This window comes from Monodelphis domestica, chromosome 7 (assembly GCF_027887165.1).
Source record: "Monodelphis domestica isolate mMonDom1 chromosome 7, mMonDom1.pri, whole genome shotgun sequence".
NCBI classification, from domain to species: Eukaryota; Metazoa; Chordata; class Mammalia; order Didelphimorphia; family Didelphidae; genus Monodelphis; species Monodelphis domestica.
The window spans coordinates 160,229,747-160,242,076 of NC_077233.1; the positions used below are offsets into that span (position 1 = coordinate 160,229,747).

Here is a 12,330-nt window from a genome sequence, read left to right on the forward strand (position 1 = left end):
TCTTACAATTGATATATACCTGGACATTTTTTATATTATAGAATTGTTGTTTTGGACCACAGATCATTTTTATGTTGGGTTTTCTTTACCTCCAGTGGGGTTTAGCTGTCATGAACTTTTTCTTTATTCCCGGAAACAACACCCTATCTCTTAAACCCTATCCACACAAGCCCAGAGCTCCTTTTGGTACCATTGAGATTCCCAGGGCACCTCCTTATGGTGCCTTTAATTTTGTCTTTTTGGGTCAGATAATCCTGGGGCTTTTTCTTTAGCTTCCTTGCAGTTCGAACAGCAAGAAGATGCTGAAACTTAGTAATAAATAACTCAGCACAGATTTTCCCTGAGTTTTATAACCAATATTAGTTTCTTTCCAATTCTCATCACTGCTTCTGTGTCCTTTACTGGGAGGAATAACCTTCACTTTGTACTTCTCATAGACTTGGTCCCACTGCATATCTGGGGCATCAGTAAGTAGAAATTGGTGATAACCTCCTTGGCTACAACCTTGTGTGGCTCAGAGAAAGGCTTATAAGATTCTCATTCCATTATCACGTTACATGTCATGTAGTGTGGTTTTTCTTCTATTTTTTAAATTTTTAATGTTTTATTACAGTGTATGTTACTGAAATATTTTCTCCCCAAAGAGAAAATATGGCTGTAATAAAGAAGGCCCAGCTTTCCTTTTATGAAAGTTCTTTTTCACTTGGGGTGGGGCTCAGCTGTTCATTTCTCCATACTTTTTTGCCACTGTATCCATAATTCCAGTAACTAGATGAATTTTGTCTCTTCTTTTGTCTCCTTCAAATTTACTTGAACCATTAAATATCAACGATTAGAAAAACACAAGGGTGGAGACCTAGGCAAATATAGGAATATCCATTTTATAAATCTATAGATCTTTCTTTGAAGAAGTTGCTCATGAGTTCTCAAATTCAATTAAACTATCTTTGTAAATTTATTTAAAAGACTTTGGGACAGCATTCTTTAAAGGGATGCATTTTTTGACAGATAGAAACTAGGCTACTCTTTGTATACTCCAGTAGAAATCAATTTTTTTTAATGCAAGAAGGCAGGAAAGTCTAGTTTTGAGGATAGGCATCTTCAAACTTTTTAAAGATTCAGGACCTTTGCTCAAATATTAAAGCTCTTATGAAATATGCTAAAATCTATATTAGTGAAATAAAATACATTCTCTGTAAAATGTTTAGTTATGGAATTCACGTAGATTCTTACCAAAAAAATCACAATTTAGATATTGATGAAAACAAGCAAATACATTTATTATTGGAAAATGAAATATATGTTTAATATTTATGTTATATATCATATAATTATTATAATAAAACAAATATTAATTATAATATAATAACAGTATCTTATAAATAGAATAATGATCAATTAATTAATGAGTATTTCTTAAGTTCTTACTTTGTGCCCATTATTGTGCTCAGGGTAGGGGGATGCAAATACAAAAAAAATTAAAAAAACAAAACTGGTACAATTGTTCGCAAGGAGATTATGTTGTGAGAACTGTCATTTCCTTAGTGTAATGAATTCTGCAAAGTACTTTATACCCATTGTTTTATTTGGGCCTCATGATAAATCTATTAGATAGCTAAAGGTATTATTTTCCTTTTTTTTTAAATAAGGAAACTGAGTCTCAAAGCAGTTAAATGACTTGTCCGTAGTCACATAGTGTCAGATTATGGTAGTCACAAGGTAATTATGTTTTTAGTAGACTTTACTCTTATTCATGTGTCTGACATTTTGTGAACCCTTTTGGGGTTTTATTGGCAAAGATACTGGAGTTCTTTGTTATTTCCTTCTCCAGCTCATTTTACAGATGTGAAAACTGCTGCAAATAGGGTTAAGTGATTTGCCCAGCGTCACAAAGTGTCTGAGGCTGAATTTGAACTCAAATCTTCTCGACTTGAGGTCTAGCATTATATCTGCTATGTCACCTAGCTGTCCAGATTATAGATCATAATGATTAGATCACATTATTTGATACACATAAATTAGCTGATATGATCACATTTAATAAAAAAAAATTAACTAAGTCACAAGGAGTAAAGAGTTCTTTGAGTCAGGATGACCTGATTTATAGCTACTGACTGAAAGATCATGGACAAATATATCACTTTACCTTTCTGAATCTCATAAGAATCATGAATTGAGAACTAGAATGAATGTTAGGGTCAACTAATTCACCTTTCTAATTTTATTTTCATTCAATCATTCATTCATTTATTTTTTCATCTTTCTCATTTTAAAGCTGAAGAGACTGAGGCCAAGAATAACTGGATGACTCCCCCATTCCAAAACATTTTGGCCGTTAAGTAGAAGAACCAAAATTTGAACTCACATCTTGTGATTCCAAGTAGGGCTCTTTTCCATTGTACTACTTATTCTCTTACTCCTTAGGGGATAATGACAGCACCTACCTCACTGAGTTGAGGAAAAATGAGAAAATATATGTAAAGTGCTTCTCAAACTTTATTGTACAATATAACTATGACCTGTTATTATTAAGCTCTATTTAATAATGAGTTCTTTTATTAGAGGGTTTTGCAAACTCCCAGACATTTCCTCAGTGGGTTCCATATTGTGAGTTTCTTTAAGTAGGTCTTTTGCTCTAGCTGCCATGAGAGACTTGCCTCTAATCAGAAAACTATCAAAAGTTAGGAATTTAAGTCAGATCTTCTGACTCCTCCTCCATTGTTTCTGTCATATCAAGGAATGAATAAAATAATTTCTAGAAATTCCCTTTATATTCCAATAAAAGGTATAGTAATCTTCCAAAATCCTGTGTGCTTTTGTTTCTTTTTTTTGTTCCAATTTTTCATAGCAGTAATGACTTAAGTGGGGGCATTTCCTTGGAATCATCAACAACTAGGGGTTTATAGGCTTTTGCTGTGTGTTTTATCACCACCTTTTGTAGCTTTATTATTAATCCCCAGAAAATAAGCTAGATTCATGTTTTACAAAATGAGTAATTAGTGGCCAACAACAGATTCTTGATAGCCATCTTAACCCCTTAGCTTCATCATCTGTTCCCTTTTTACATCCCATTTTCTCTCTTCTTTCTTGACTTTGTACTTTTGATAGAGTAGGACCAGTCTGGAAGTCTGAATGAAAAGAGTAATAATTATTAGGGTGGCAATAATAAACAACGAATTTGCAAATTAATTAAGAAAAGGCTATCCCACATCTGCAGGCATAGCCAGATGAAAGAGAAATGATGTGCAAATATACTTAGGATCCTTTAAGTCATTTCTAAAGCCTTAAAAAATCCATTTGAACTTGCATCATTTATTAATCAATTTGAAAAGAAAATTTTGGTCACAAGAGGAATTGGGATACAGTGTACTTTATCTGTGTCAGTGTACACATTCGGCGTAGAAGCATGAAGATATGATTGTAACTCACTAATCTGTGACATCATTCTGGGAATTGCACTGACGTCAATATGATCGACCAATTAGCATTTTTCTGCCTGGGAGTATTTCCTAGGCCTAATTGCAATCCATTCTGCTGGGATACAGCAAGGTGATAGGGATAATGAGAAGCTGCTGACCTCTCAAATCCCCTTTTGTAAGATAGACTTAAATAGTTCTTAATCTCTTTGATTCACCCTGGTTCAGCAAGGACTATATTCAAATGCATACACTTTGCTTCCTGTGCTATTTTTTGAGACTGTGAAACAGTATTAGAAGCCAGGGAGAGCAGGACTGGATCCCTTTAGAGCCAAAGGAAATGGGGCTTGAGGGCCTTCTGTTTTCTTTCTTTCAGAGTGCCCTTTCTTGTTGTAATTTGCCTCTGCTTTACTCCCTGGCAATTCTTTCTACATTTTTCCTTCTTTATCTTTTTAAAGAGCCCTGACTCCAACTGAGACTCAGTCTAGCATATGATTATACTTCCTCACTCCTGGCCTAGTTGTCCTGGTACTCTACCTGCTGGCCCTAATCTAAGACTCAGTTTCTTTTGTTTGTCCCCTTTCTTTCTTATCTGATCTATTAGTTTTCTCTTCCTAATTCAGCTTTCTTCTTGACCTCTGTGACCACAGCTGTCCCACAGTTGGATCATCATAGGTGTTTCTATTGCCCTTTGCTTGACATCAGTATAACCAGCATTTTCCTTCCTACTAGCTTAATATATATATATATATATATATATATATATATATATATATATATATATATATATATATATATATTCTGTTCCCCCCTTCCCCAATTACATGTCAAACCAATTTTAAACATTTATTTTTTAAAAATTCAGTTCCAAAGTCTTCCTTCATCCTCCTCGAGCCCTTCTCTGAAATGGTACAAATTTCATATGTGCAGTCATGTAAACAACTCTAGTTGTTCTCAAGCTCTGCTTCATAGCACTGCAGTAGAGAAACATGGAATTCTAGATCTTTGCAATAATTTCATCTGGCCATCTAATTTTACAGCTAAGAAAACTGAGACTTCACAATATTGGCCCCTTCCTACTTTTTTATTCTTCTTACACATAACTCCCCTCTGACCTACTTGCTGCTCCTCACACGTGATGACTTTGTGCTGGCCATCCGCCACGTTTGCTTGGAATGGATTTTGTCCTCACCGCCACTTTGTAGAATCCCTGATGTCCTTCAAAATAGGCTCAAGTGCCACCTTTTTACCCCTCAGCTGCTAGTGCCTTTCCCTCTAGGGCTTCTTCGCATTCTGTCTTGTATACATCTATATAAATGAATGAATGAAAAAAGCTTTTATTAAGTACTTACTATGGACCAAGCATTGTGCTAAGAGCTGGGGAACACAAATAGTAGAAGCCAAAGTCCCTGTTCTCAATGAGCTCCCATTCTAAGGGAGGGAGACAATATATAAAAGCAAGTTTAGTTTCAAAGTGGTTGAAAAGGTCTCAGGGCTTAGATGCAGGGCAAATGACAAAGCCTCTTTAGTATACTTCAAAAGGTTAGAAAGCAATGTCTGAGGGTATAGTGGAGGCCCAGAGGCAGAGCAGATGGTAAGGTCTGGCAGGGTCTTTCATCTTACTGGGAGGAAGGGAGCTGATGACTCTCATCTCATTCAAGTGGTGTGAACAATAAAATAGCCCAGGTGAGTTCTAGGCATCTTGGGGCCCAAGGAAAGGAGCAAAAGAGAGGCAAGAACGTGTCTTTGCCTTTAAATATAAAATCCTTAAGGCAAAATAATTCTTAACTTTTGCCTTTGTACCCCCAGAAACCAATAGAATGCTTGACATAAAATTGATAACTAATAAATGATTATTGCTTGATGTGTCTAGAGCTTTATACCTTGGTATTAAATATATATTATTCACATATTCACATTTATATAGATACATATACCTATTTTCATATGTATATGTATTATTACGAGACTAGTGATTTGATTGGTAGAAGGAGCTCTGGGTGGCTCTATTCTGCCCACATAATCTTAGAGATTTGCCAGGCATTCTTGAGAGGTTAAGAATATATCCAGTTTCACATAGCCATTACATGACAGAGATGGAGCATGAACCCGAAGCCTACCATCGACTTTCACCATGATGCTCAAAATATTCATAAATGATATTTCTTTTCCAAATCCTAAGACTTTCAATAACAAAGCAGAGATGAAGCTTATTAGAAATAATTAGGAAAATGAGCAGGAAAATATAGAAAAATCAATCCTTTTTCACCATCTCACACCAAGTTTCTCTACCTTCAAAATCACAGGCATGTAATGCTGTAACTCAAAGCTCGTTTGTATAAGACTCTCCTCATGGTGGAGGTTGATTGGGACTCAACATCCAGTTGCAGAATACTCTCCTCACTGTTGAAGGCTGGCTGCTTAATGTTCCTCCTCTAAGGAGTGGAAGACGAGAAGGGTGGAGTTGGCAAGATCTTAGGAGAAAAGCAAACATCTGGGACTTCTGGCTTCCAGCTTCTAGAGAGAAGAAGACACAAAAATTCAGATATTCTTTGGGGCTCTGTCCTTGTCAGCAGAGAAGGAGTCTGGGAAGAAACTGACATAAAGAAACAGTCGGCCTCCCATGCTCTTGCCTGTTGGGATCTAAACCTCAGAAAGGTCAATTATTTCATTTCATATGATAATTAAGATATTTTGTGTCTAGGACAGGTAAGTGTGGGGTCCTCCAAGAAGGACAGCTTGCACTTGTGATATCCTAGGAGATAACCTTCAAGACTTGTGATAGTTAAAACATACTCAGGCCACCACCACCCTGGTTATGAGACTCTGAACTTAACTTGATGGGTTTTCAGATAACAGGCATGCATTTAGGCACCCAGATGGTATTTGAAGCCTACCGGGCTTGGTAGAACCTGCCAGAGCTTGTATTCTTGTTGTCTTCAAGAACCCAGGGTCACCTCCATGCCCAGCTGAAGCACCTAAAAAGGACTTCAGAGTAAAATGCTAAAACAACCAGTTAAAAATTAAATGAAAATGAAAAATTAGTTAAAAAATGAAAAATCAATCTTTTTGACTAATCTGTCTAATTCTGTTAGGGGCATGTGTGTATGTGTGTGTGTGTGTGTGTGTATGTTTGTGTGCTGAAACTGAGTGTGACTCACTCATCTGACCAGGCATTTTACTGTAGTAATAGAAAGATCTAGGGTTTATGTAGCACTTGAATGTTTTCAGCCCATTTTATGTATATGATAACATTTGATCCTCACAACAATCTGTGAAGTAGGTACTATTATATTATTATATATTTTACAGATATAGAAATGAGACATATTATACCTTTTATAGATATAGAAATGAGATATATTATTATTATTATTATATATTTTATAAATATAGAAATGAGACATATATTATTATGTCTTTTATAGATATAGAAATGAGACATATATTATTATTATGCCTTTTATAGATATTAAATGAGACATATTATTATTATTATATATTTTACAAATATAGAAATGAGACATATATTATTATGCCTTTTATAGATATAGAAATGAGACATATATTATTATTATATATTTTATAAACATAGAAATGAGACATATATTATTATGCCTTTTATAGATATAGAAATGAGACATATATTATTATTATATATTTTACAAATATAGAAATGAGACATATATTATTATGCCTTTTATAGATATAGAAATGAGACATATATTATTATTATATATTTTACAAATATAGAAATGAGACATATTATTATTATTATGCCTTTTATAGAGATAGAAATGAGACATATTATTATATCTTTTACAGATGTGGAAATGAGCAGGCTAAATGACTTGCTCAGAGTCCCAAAGCTTGTCTGAGGCAGGATTCAAAAACATATCTGCTTGACTCTATGTCAGCCACTCTATCTATCTGTGGCACCGCTTTGCTACCAGTAGTAGTAGCTACAGTAGAAACAGTCGGCCTCCCATTCTTTTGCCTGTTGGGATCTAACCCTCAGAAAGGTCAATTATCTTATCATTTCATATGACAATTAAGATATTTTGTGTCTCTGGCAGGTAGGCATGGGGTCATCCAAGAAGGACAGCTTGCACCTGTTCCTACAGATGTGTCTTATAAAAGAGAAAACGGCTTTTCAGTGATTTACTATTTCATATTTTATCTTCCAGGGAAGCTCTGATTTTGGAGCTCCATTGAATAGGCTGAGATTATAAACACTGCTCATGTAACTTTATATCTTAGAAGTCTCCTTTAGTGCCCTGTTATTAAAATATTATGAAAGTGAAAGAGCTCTGATTAAATTTGCCTACATGGATACATTTACATTAATGTATGATGATTAATTATAAGTTAATGTGCTCATTCACAAAAAAAAAGTTATTTTAAGGTGGCATAATGAAAAGGCTGTCTAGATCTCCTGCATAGCCTCTTATTAACGCTATCAGAACACAGATGTGAAGAGGCACATCTTGGAGCAGTGCTGGTGGCAACAACTGGGTTGGTTCTTCTGCATGTCATACTTAATTTGGACCACAAGATGTCGCTCCATAATCCATTATGATTTTTGCCTTTTGTTAGAAGAAGTCAAGTGACACATTCATTTATTTTACATACTCTCTAATTACATATTAAAATACATTAAAAACCCCCTGCCAGGAAGAGGTAGTTCACACATTCTTCTAAGTTACATAGGTGGAGGGAAACGAATAATCTTTTCTTTATAAATAATCTCATTGAAAGCTCAGATAGGGTCATTGTGGGGAAACCCTTGGCAATTTCTATACATGGGTGACTGTGTATGCACACATATTTGTGTATAATATTTACATATACAAGAAAGTTTATGAGGTAGTAAGTAGAGGCTCAGACTCAGTCAAGGCCTGCCTTTGAGACTCCCTAGTCTCATATGTCCTTTGGCAAGTCTTTTAGTGTCTCAGTTTCCCTAAAAGTAAAAATTACTTATTGATAATCTGCTTCCAGAGATGCACAACTAGAATTTCCTATACTGATGAAATCACAAATCTGTATCCCAAAAATTACATCTCACACACACATGTTAAACTTTACCACACATTGTCATTGACTTCTCCTCCGGATGAAATAATTGTCCCTCCCACATCGAAGAAACAGCTCCAAAGTGTTACCCTTTTGAATGTCAAAGTCTTATACTAATATGAAAACCAAAGAGTAGCTTTCTAGCATTCAGGGAAGCAGTCACAACAAGGCAGGCCATTGACAAAAGCACCAGAAAGCATCATTTGTAAAAGAAACCAAGATTTGATTTTTTTCCATATCCTTGTAGTAAGCAGTGAAAAATGTGATTCTCCCTTTGATTTATCTTCTGAGGTTGCTGTGACCTTTAACTTTCCCACCAACAGCTTAGATTTTAATTTTGTTTTTATTTTTGGAGATTACGTAGAAGATGTCTTTTGTCACTGTACTTCATTATAGTCCCTGCCTAAATAAATCATTCTTCCCTCTTTCTCTTCTTCATCAGCCTGTACCACAAGATAAAGATGACATCATCACAACTTCTCTGGGAAAAATAGAAACTGAGAGATGGCGAGCACTTGAAATTTCCAGTTGTAAGGAGAGTTGAGATTGTCTTTACCTCCTCGATTCTGTCAAAGGCTACTTTTATGCCTTCTGAGGCCATGTTGGCAGCAGCAGAACTTATTAGACTCATCAACAGAGCAGGTGGTGCTCGAGTGGTGAAATAGGATGGCTTTTGGAATATTATCCTCAGTCCCACACCTGATATCCTCTATTGACTTCACCAATATCGCCTGAAATTGGAGCTGCATTCTTTGTGCTTAGGAATTATTCTCAATTTAAAAGGCAAACATATAACATATTAAACTCTTTGTAATTTCATTCATTCATTCATCCAGCAAACATTTCTCGAATTTGGTCCTGGAGACACAAAGACAAAGGTGGAAGTCCCTGTACTCAAGAAGCATATACAGTCTACCAGAATGGATAGCTCTACAGATTTTAACATGGTGGCAGGTAGAGAGAGGTTGCTGAAATCAAAGGAATAGATTATGTAGTATGGATGGTAGGAAAGAGGGCCTCCTTGAAGGAGGAGGTGGTACTATCCAAAAATAAAACATACCCCAATTCTCAACTTTGCTGATAACTGGGCCTAAGCATGAATTCCCTAGGTAGCACAAAGATTTGGGAGAGTGGCAAATTATGAGGTCAGAGGAAATCAATGGGCAAATGTATCTTAAGTACCTGCTATGTCCCTAGAAAGGGTTTTTTTCTCTTCTGAGAACCCCATCTTCCAGGACCTACAATCTGGCCATTCTGGTCAACTGTTTTGCCTTGATGTAGGCAAGAAGTTCTCTCTCCTCTGATATTTCAGGTGCTGCCTCCCAGGAGGGTATTGCTAGGAAGAGACACTGAAGAAAATTCCCAATTCTGCTACTTATGAGCGCAAGTCTTGTTTCTCTGAGAGTTACTAGCTATGTGACCTCAGACAAAACATTTCTGTGAGTGAGACCCCTTATTATATTTTAAGGAGTTAGATCAGATGGCCTTTGAGGTTTTAAATCTGTGATCCTAAGGCCCTGTGGTCCTTAATCTACATTCTTAAGATCCTTCAGCCCAAATTATCAGGCCTCAACAGTGGGGATTTAACATCTGACACCTGGAATATTTTACCTGCGCTTTGGAATAAAGCCTGATCCTTCTTTAGTATGCTAGAACAATGCAGAGCTATATTGGAAAAAGAAATTTCATGCAGTGAAAGGAGTCTCTTCAACCTCAAAGACGGAAGGGGGAAAATCATCAAATAGCTTTTTACAAGAATGCCAGAGAAAGCTTCTTTGTCCTTGAAAACTTGCCTAACTGGCACCTGACTCTCTGTGAGATTTCCAAGGTACCAGGTACCACATGCCATCCACAAGGAAACAGATTATCCCTCCCAGGATAAGTGCAAGTCATCACCTGCATCACTGTTTTGAAACACCCGACCTAAATGACTTTTATGTTCCTAAAAGAAGAAGAAGCAAAAAAAAATGAAAAGAAAAAATAGGGAAAGCTTTTGGTGGCCCCCCACACCTCAAAATATAGTTTTCTCTGATAACCCCCATTAACTGCAGGGGTCATTGTGGCAAAATGAATGGGATTAGAAATCTGCTAAAAGCTGCAGCCTCCACTGCGTGCTGACTGACAAGCCTTTCACTGAGTAGTTACAAATGGGACTAATGGTTTAAACTTGTTAGTCATTGTCAGCTGCTCTGATCCTGGAGTCTGCTCTGGAAGCTATGGCAGGAATCGATAAGGCATCACTTTCAGAGTGAGCTGCTAGACCATATAGATTGCCTGGAGGGAAATGCTGAGCTCCCAGCCTGCTCGGCCAGATGAAAGCAGCCAGCTAAATCTCCAGGAAGATTGACCACACTGCCCGGGGGCAATTAGACCTTTCACCACTTTGAACAATGATTTTAAGAGGAGCTGGGTGTGTGCGTGTGTGTGTGTGCGCGTGTGGTGTGTGTGTGTGTGTGTGTGTGTGTGTGTGTGTGTGTGTGTGTGTGTGTGTGTATTTTAGGGGGAGAGAAGGGGAGGGCGAGGGAGAAAAGAAGAAGGACTAGCATGCCAAACGGAGAGCTAGAAGTCATTTTTTGTTCTGCTTCGAATTGATGATGGTCATTGCACAAGCCATCTCCTCCCGTGCCCTCCCTCTCTCTCCCCACCCTTCACCTTGTTCAAATTGTTGCAGAATGAATGTTCTGGGCCTGATGCTTTTTTTTTCCCCTTTAGAAGGGCAGATAGGCGGCAGCAGCAACACTTGGTTGATGATAAACTATAAACTCCTGTCGAACTCCATTAATCCGTTCAATCCCCAAAGCCAGCAATCTGAAAGCATGTCAGAAGAGGGCTTCCTGTTGGGTACATTTCAAAACAATCATCTCCCATTGTTCAGCATGCTTTCTGGTGCAGCTCTGCAAATGCGCCAGAGTCATCAAGGGGAAAAAAAGGTATGTTCCCGCCACAATTATAGACAAGTTCCAGATTATCAGCAGGCTGCAAAAGGGAGCCATTCCCGGGCTCATTTGGCACGAGGGATGGGTTTGGGAGAAAAGGACCAGATCTGACGCACATAAGGCTGTTCCCAGCCCGGAGAGGGATGCTTGAGTACCCTGGCCTAGGCCAGACATGGGCTGGAAGCTGAGAGAAAGGGCAGTGCTTAGCGGAAGGTGAGGGGAGGGAGGGGTTGCTCATTTTTGGCCCCATTTTTAGATGGAGAAAGCAGGCCAGCTCAGTGCTATTGAATAGCTTTCTGGTCTCTTTCTGCCTCATCGACTCTCCATCTCTGTTCGAATTTCATCTGAGAATGCATCTTCTCGCCGTTGTTCCTGTGGCCGAGTTTCATTCCCTTTCTATTATTAGACTAGTGATTGATTTATTTAATTTATTCACCGTGCAGTGTCTTTCTCTGTGCTGTTTACTGTAATTCGTACTGTAAACTGTCTTCTGTCAGGTTTTGTTTAACTCTGTCAAGTGATCTGGGAGGCAAGCTGTCAGGGAGGTAAGCCTGAATTTCCCCTGTGCCATTTTGGGGTTGGGTCACGGGGCAGGGAAGAGACATTTCCTTTGTGCAAATGGTTTGCCCCAAGCCCAAGACAATGTCCTATTGGTCAAGTGCCAATCAAAGATTCTTAGCGCAGATCAAGAGCCTGTATCCAGCTTTGCTTGAGGATGAGTGATGGATCGTGGGAAAGGCACAGATAACTCAAGAAAAGGGGAACTGGATTCACGAAAACACATTTTAAAACTAGCACTAATTGACAGAAATGAAGCCAGCGGTGGACTGGCCATGGAACCTGCATTCCCTGCCTTGGGAGGGGTCTCTTCCTTGGTGCGGGACATCCCAAGGGAAATTTGTGTT

At 37.8% G+C, this 12,330-nt stretch overlaps 1 long non-coding RNA gene across 1 annotated transcript; it reads left to right on the forward strand.

Annotated features, from left to right (window-relative positions):
* The first annotated feature begins 1,925 nt into the window (after positions 1-1,925).
* LOC103106508 (uncharacterized) lies at positions 1,926-10,908 on the forward strand. Its single transcript, XR_470234.3, has 3 exons — positions 1,926-2,380; positions 5,723-6,074; positions 8,932-10,908. It is a non-coding gene; the product is annotated as an uncharacterized LOC103106508 (long non-coding RNA).
* Positions 10,909-12,330: the final 1,422 nt, after the last annotated feature.